Below are 8,474 nucleotides of genomic sequence, written 5' to 3' on the forward strand. Positions count from 1 at the left end.
ATTCGCGGGGTGATCAAAGGTCATAGGTTCCTACCACAAGAACTACAAAGCATAACCACATGTTCCCAATCCTACTCATGCAATCTTTGAGGATGAAACTAATGCATAGTAAAAACTGGGTATTGAAAGTTATGATCAAAGTGTGAACTTGCCTTGTTGACGATCATTGAACTCTAAAGATTCGTAGTAGCAAGCCTCGCACTCCGGATGATCTAGCGTAAGCAAGCAATAATATACATAAGCATACAAGCAAAGATCCAAAAAAAAACAAATAAAAGACTTCGAAAAAAACTCCAAAAAAACAACCAAATAAAGTTTTTGTACAAAACGTAATTTTTACAACAACAACAAAAATAAATGGATTTGGTTTTAACAGAAAGTATACGTTAAGATCTTCCATTTGCAAAAAGAATCACCTAAAACGGAGTTACGAAACTCAAGTTATGGCCTAACAAAGTTTGAATTCAAATCTGTTTGAATTCAAATTCTAAAACGTTCAAAAATATTTTTCATTTTGTTCTCTGGATAGAGGATATTTCTATGAAACCTTAGAAAAAAGAATCAACTAAAACGGATCTATAGATTAAAAGATATGAATTTCTGAAGATTTGGCATTTTTCTGGAAATCAATTACGGGATTCAATATGAGCTGCCACGTGTCAAAATCTTAATGGTGAATAGCCCTTCGTTTTTTTAACAGAACAGAACGGAGGGAGAGATCTTTGGATCGAGTGTTTGGAAGGAAGAGGGCTCACTGAGGAGAGATGCTCCGGTCGCCGGAGACGGTCGACGGTCTCGACGACGCAGCAGGTTCCAGGTGAAGGAGTGAGGCGAGTGTGGGACGGGGTAGACGGTGCCGGGGCGAATCCTGTACACAAGGCGGGGCTCCCAACTTCTTCCTGTAGCAACCAGGAGAAGCTGCCGGAGTTGGGGTAGCTCCGGCGAGCAATTTCTCAAAGCAAGGAGCGACTCGGAGAGGGGTTTTCGGGGAGGAAAGTGAGGAGGAAGAATGGCATCGCGGGAGCCTATTTATAGGGTCAGGGGAGGTCGGTACAGGTAGATCAAGGGGCTCAACGTGACCATTAATGACTGTTTTGTGTGTGTACGTTTCACGGCTCCGTGCGTTCAATTAAAGTAACAATGTTGGGTTTTAATTCCCTGAATGAGTTTTCGGTAATGCCCTCCACAATTTTCGTGTTGACTCCAGAATGAAACGGGCAAAGAAATTAAGTGGGAAGAAGGGAGGAAGAGGTAGAGGTGTCATGCTTGTTCCTCTGTGGTCCGGAAGGCTGAACGAAAAGAGGTTGAAGAAGACCAGCGCCTGCGCCTTACGCTAAATGAAGGGGAAATGGGCTTAGTGAGAAAAGTGGCCCGTGGCTGAGTGGTTTTTTTTAATAACAGAAACACCATGGCACTGAAACTACAAATAAATATAAGTCCAAAAATGCCAGAAAAATTCACATAATATTCTGGTCTTATATATGACCTTGTGAACTTTTATCTGGCATAAAATGCAAGTTAAAAAATAAATAATTTTTTTTGCTAAACTAATAAAATAAAGTACAAATAAAACCCAACAAATAAATTTTGATTCCAAATTCAATTTCAAATATTTCTTTTCTGGTTTTGAAGAAGTCCTTTTATCTTCTCTCTTTATTTATTTTTGAAATAATGGAAATGAATTTTGGTGAAACCAAATTTGATCCAAACTCCCAACTTCGAAAAAAAATTCAAAATTGGTTTTTAGGGAAAGTTCCAACTCTCTCTTTTGGTCCTTGAGTTGCTCAAAGTTCCTTGGATCAAAAATCAAATAAAACAAATGGGGCAAAAATGCATAAATCATGAATGCATATGAATGATCTATTATAAACATCCAAATTGAAAATTGGTATGTTACACAGGCAAAGGTGGTTTCTCAATATAAGCGGTAGGAACAATAGGATCAACATTATAAGTGATAGTCTTTTGTTCAACTTTAGTAGGTTCAACTACTTTCACTTCAATGGGAGGATGACATTTAAGCCACTTCCCCTTAGAGAGATCAACATGAGTAGCAAATGATTCACAGAAAGAAGCTATTATCTCAGAGTCAAGTCCATATTTAGTGCTAAATTCACGAAAAGCATCGATATCCAGAAAAGATTTAACACATTCAAACTTAGGTGTTATAGCTGACTCCTTACCTTCGTAGAGTTCCCAATCTTCATAGTTGCATTTAATTCTTTTCAATAAATGCCATCTGAATTCAATAGTATTCATCATAAAAGATCCAGTGAAAGAAGTATCGAGCATGGAACGATTATTGAGAGAAAGTCGAGCATAAATTTTTTGAATAATAATTTATCTTCAGAGCTCATGATTGGGGCATGAATATAACATTGACTTAATCCTCCCCCAAGCTTGAGCGATGCTTTCTCCTTCCCGAGGCCAAAAATTATATATATAATTAAGATCATGATGAACCAGATGCATAGGATAAAACTTTTGATGAAATTCCAATTTCAATCGATTGTAGTTCCATGATCAAATATCATCACATAGCCTAAACCATGTCAATGCCTTTCCCTTCAAAGATAAAGGGAAGACCTTCTTCTTGATAACATCCTCGGGCATACCTGCAAACTTAAATAATCCACAAACTTCATCCACATAGATTAGGTGCAAATCGGGATGCAATGTTCCATCTCCTGTAAAAGGATTAGCTAGCAGTTTCTGTCGTGGGTTTGTCACGACAGATGTCCTCATGAAAGGACTTAGTCGTGGAGCCATCGCAACGGGTTAGCTTAAATGGGTTAAACCGGACAAGCGACACGGGGGATTTTATACTAGTTCGGCCCCTTCGATGATGGTAAAGCCTACGTCTAGTTGTGATTGGTATTGCTAGGGTTTCGATGACCAAGGAGCGAATCCGCTTTGCCTGGCTCTCGAGTTGTTGTCTGTCCTCCCTAAACCGTAGCCCGGTCATCCCTTTATATACATAGGTTGATTCCCGCCGGTTAAAGAGCCCTGAGGCCGGATCATAAACGTGTCCGGCTCGGTCTCTATTCCTTCTAACTTACAATACAAGATACATGAAAGAGTCGGTTTACATTTACAGGCCTTAACCCGCCTTTAGGCCTTGGGCCTTCGTAAAGAGCCACCGTCTTCATGGGCTTCTATATTCATGGAGTTAACCCGGCCACTCCTAGCCGGTTTACCTCCAGTAGTCATATCCCCAACATTAGGCCCCAGATTGATTTGAACTTGTTCATGTCAATCTTCAATACTTTGAAAAATTCTTACCCTGGTACCCTTGCATGAATCCGGTAAACCGTCGTGACGCCATCCTTCAGACCTGTAGTAAACCGTCCTAACGTCATCTATTCATTGAAGCCAAAAGATTCCCTTCATTAATGTATATCCAACCATCGAGGCGACACCCTTATTAACTATCCATTTTTGAGCTCCTCGATTCCCGCACTTGTCGCTTTATCGCTTCACCTTATAAATAGGACCACGGGCCCTTCTCCTTTTTCCCCTTCGTCGCCTTCACTTCTTCTTCCTCCTCGCGACATCTCTGCCCCTGAGCGTCGCCGCCGTCACCGAGCTTCTCTTCTGCTTCGACAAAGGCCGCTGCATCAACCGGACCATACCAGAGAAACGCGGTGATCCTCTGCTGCTTCCTCCTGCCCCAGTAATTTCCTCTTCTCCTCCCCCAGATCCGCCATTAGGGTTCGGTGTTCTTCATAGATTGAAGCTGTTCTTCCTTCAGTAATACCAATGGCCAGTTAGATCTAATTTTTTCAGCGCCTTTTTGTAGTTTAAACTCCTTTCTTCTTGTTAAAGCATCTGCTTGCTATCAAACTCATCTGAACTTACTGAACCTTTTGAGCACTTGATATTAGATCAGAATATATTTTGATTATCCAACTCATGGTAGATCTGAAATTCCCATGCCAAACTGTGAGATCTGTTTTACCTTTCTTAGCCCTTTTTTTGCCTTAGATCTGTCCCCTCCACATGTCATATAAGGTTTACCTTTGTAAAGGGTAATCTATTATATACCATTAGTCCCCTCGTAAACCGGCAGTCCCCTTGTCTTCATCATCATACTCTGGTTTGAATAGTATATGTACACCTCTGCCTCTACCTATCGCTGTCATTTGTAATAGTATCAGCCTCCGGTTTACCGATTCTATATATTTGGATTCTCTGTTTTATTGTACCTTATGCATCACTTGTGAATTAATTGTAAACCGGTATTTCCTTTCAGCTTTTCATCTGCAATGGCAAAGCAGTTTTATTCCTGCAACTGGGTCCCCTCCCAGATTACGGAAGAGCAACTGAATGGAATGGTTTGGATTGGCACTCTACCAAAGAAGAATGAAATCCGTTGGCATGCTCCTGGACCGGAAATTCCTCCCACCCCTAAGCAGGGTGAGGTAGTAGTGTTTGTCGACCATATAGGTCGTGGCTTCAAACCGCCCAGCTCAAAGTTTTTCTGGGATGTTCTTGCCAGCCTTCAACTCCACCCTCAAGATATTGGACCTAACTAGGTGTCCAATATATGCAACTTTCAAGTGATCTGTGAAGTGTACCTACAGGAGAAGCCAACAGTTGATCTGTTCCGGGATTTCTTTCATCTGAACCGGCGTACTGAATTCGTAGATGGCCCCAATACCGAACTCGGCGGCGTCACCATTCAGAAAGGGAAAGAGGTTGAGTTTCCTCATGCCAAGCTGCACAATCACCCAAAAGAATGGAATCAAACTTGGTTCTATTGTAAAGACACCTCCCCTGAATATGAGAACGCTCTGCCGGGTTGCCGTGCCCACCGGCTTGCCAATAATCATCCACTTCCGCAACGGCTAAGTGCCCAGGAACGGGCTCAGTATGCACCTCAACTTGCCAAACTGAGAGCCTTCGTTGCCAACGGCCGGAGTAGATTTTGTCCGTTGCTGGATATCCTGGAGTATCTTACCGTTAAGTCGCCGCTCCGGTTTAATGTGCGAGTACACTGGTAACGTTGAAGATCCCCAATGCCATATCAATTTGCAGCTAACAGATGAAGAAGTCACTGAAGCTGTGAAGAAGATCCTGAACGAACCAGAAACTACTTGTCGCCAAACCGGACTACTCCCCTTTTATACTCAAAACAGGCCGCCCACTGTAAGTATTATTCCTCCGCTTTACCCTTTATCTCTTTAGACTGTACAATCCTTTGCGTACCTATCCTTTTATTTTTAAACAGGGTGATGATCCATTCTGGAAGAAGAAACCTCAAGCGAAAGCGGGAAAAACCTGCTGCCCTAAAACCAAAGATGTCAAAAAGACCACAAAGCGGAAAGCTCCTGAACGCATTAGCATGGAACTGGACGAGCCGGATGAACCAGAAATTGACACTGCTGCTGAGGTAGAACTTGATTCATTTGGTCCCTTTTTCATGCATTTCATTGACAATGATGTTTATCAGGAGGACATTTAAGGCACTCAAGCTGACGATGCAGAGGTAATTATCCTTTCCACCTGTTCAGACTCTATGCCAACACCAAAAATCCGTCAAGTGATCCGGAAAGTAAGCTTTTCTTATCCTCTTGCTCACTTGGACCCAACATTTATTTTGAAGACGCGGCATTGGGCGTTGTTGAATGCTGATACCTTTTCGATCAAAGTAGAGATACTTTGACTGCACATAAAACTTATTTGTAAACTAGAAAGGATAGGAGGGAGTATATTGTACGTTAAAAAACGAAACGAACATTGAATACCCTTTATATATGATTTGCGGATGCTATCATCACCGGTTCAAAATTTTGAATCCGCCTTAGGTATCACGTGCCCCCACTCGTTCCCTCTCGATTTCATCTCGGGGTCCGAAGATCTATTGAAAGAGGACTAGGGTGGGTACATGCGAATGATACTCGGCGGAGTGTTCAAATGAGGCATGCGGGAGGATGGACTCGACTGGAGGGCGACATGATCGATGGAGAAGACGGCTGGAGAGGAATGAGAAATAAGCAAACGCCACCTGATTATACTTGAACGGTTCAAATAAACAATAAGTTGTCTCGCTTGGCCTACATAGTGAAAGGCCCAATGCGCAACGCGGAGCACTGATGCTCGAATATGGCCGGGAAAACAGGGAAACCGACATGTGGGGCACACCCGTCGGGACGATGTAGCGCAGACTAGTCCAATGGAGGAGCTGGCCCACGACCTCCTCGCCACCGACAACCGTTCATGTGGGTCATTGGGGCCAACAAGGGGGCGCAGCTCCAGCACCGCCTCTGGACATGGCGACCGCGGTGAGCGACACACTCATATCGTCGCTAGACACGGTCGGTTTCAGTGTGCCGAGGGTGGCGTTAGTGCTGTGGCATGACTAACGGTATGTTTGGTTTGTGCCCAAGGTTGCCCCATCAAAGCATTGGGTAGCCAAAATTTTGGTTGAGGTATTGGTTGCCCATGATTTGGCCGACATTGGCAAGAAAAATGAACTAGAGTTGGCTAGAGTTCATTGGCATGCCAAAGAAATGGCAGCCATCCAAACAAAGACCAATCTTCGGGTCATGACCAAGATTTTGGTTGAGGTATTGGTTGCCCATGATTTGGCCGACATTGGCAAGAAAAATGAACTAGAGTTGGCTAGAGTTCATTGGCATGCCAAACAAATGGCAACCATCCAAACAAAGACCAATCTTTGGGTCATGACCAAAATTTTGGTAAGGTGCACTTTGGCCACAATCCAAACACACCCCAACACCCGGCTCGTCGAGGATGCACGGGGCGCCGCGACGCGTCCGTGGAGTGGTGTAGCGCGACCAACTGCATCCTCTGGACCTGAGACCATGCCGGGTCGTCTTGCTTTTTCAATGAGATGGGGGGATCGCATGTGAGCAAAGGGCATCTCCAACGTTGCCACGGCCGCAGCTGACTACCCTGGCACACCAAAACCCTCGTCCGTCGCGCGATGCGTTCCCAGCCGGCGCCAGCTGCCCGCATTCATGTCGTCCATTCGTATGTCGTCGTTAAGAGGCTCGGTGCCCGAGGAACCACCTCCGGTGACTTAATGACGCACCCGGACGCTTGGCCTCACCGGAATGCTCTACTTAAAGCGGCAACGCCCAGCTAACCTCCACACCATAGCACATCGTCCTCCAGCTGGCACCACATCCGCCATGACCGCAAGTGTGAACGCTCTGCAGGAGAGCTTGTCTTCGGGGATAAAGCTCGAGGTCGCCGCCCTCGCTCAAGTCGTCTCTCGCGACGCAATAGCAGCATAGCCAGACGCGGACGCGACCGCACAAGGGGTGGCCACGCTAGCGGCCGACGACGGGAGCACCGTTAGCCACACGTCCTACTTGCCGCCGTCCAACGTCCGGCACCGCCGAGGTCTGGGACTCCTCCGAGGATGAGTAGGGCATGGGAGGTGGCAGGGCATGGTGTGCCAACTGGCCGGTCTGTATCCCGTGTTGTACTCTTCCTCGCCGGAGACCACACCTTCACTTCACGGGTCTTGAACCCCGCCCACGTACATAGAGATCGCAGATGGAGGACGTCGGTCGCCGCTGTAGAATAGGTTTAGGGTCGGGTTTCTTTTATTTTTCTGTCCTATAAAAGTTCGAAATGTAACGAAAATCTGCTGTGTTTGCATTAATCTCGACCGGTGTATATGAACTTTCACAATAATATACATATTGTAGGAGTACTAGCAAGATGACTGTGCGTTTCATGGAAGATCAAGATCTTGTGGGAGAAAAGGATGAACGAGGGAAAGCCTTATCTGCAAATGTGGAGAGGAGTGCGGGTAAATTGTCATAGTTTCCTTCCTATCCATTAGATATAGATCGGACAGCCTATATTGCAGGATAACAGGCACACCATCATCACCAACTCTGATTTTTATTGAACCGAGACCAATCTAACATGCGAAGTAAAATAAACACAGAGGGTCTATAAATACACAAATTATCTTAGGCACTCCAATAGTACGTCCACTACACATTCACACATTTCACATCTTTCTACATCTACGGGAACCTATGAAAGGGTTAACTTAAATTGCCTCTCTCTCTCTCCTCCCCTGATTTTCATGGTGGTGGGCCCCTCCCTCCCCCCAATCTACAATCAACAGCTCACACGTTTCACATTACGTTAATTACGTAACTGGGATTACGTAGGTGTATCGTTACTCGTCCTAAAAAACCCAACTAAGCCAACCTCCCAGCATATCGCGCGGGAAAAGACCTGGCCGCGCCGTTTTAGTCGGGATTACCGGATTACTAGTAGTAGTATCGATGGATCGCGCAAAGCAACAAATTTTTTTTTGAGGGGGCGAAGCACCTAGTTTAAAAGGAAAAAGGCGGAACACTCACAGCACTCCTGTCGCGGTCGCATTGCACCCCACACACATTCGGTCCTGCACATAGCTCACGCAGATGGAACACGCTTCGGCTTGCCTCTTCACTGACACGTGCAACTGCACTTGGAGAAAC

Source organism: Triticum dicoccoides, chromosome 5A (assembly GCF_002162155.2).
Source record: "Triticum dicoccoides isolate Atlit2015 ecotype Zavitan chromosome 5A, WEW_v2.0, whole genome shotgun sequence".
Lineage (NCBI taxonomy): Eukaryota > Viridiplantae > Streptophyta > Magnoliopsida > Poales > Poaceae > Triticum > Triticum dicoccoides.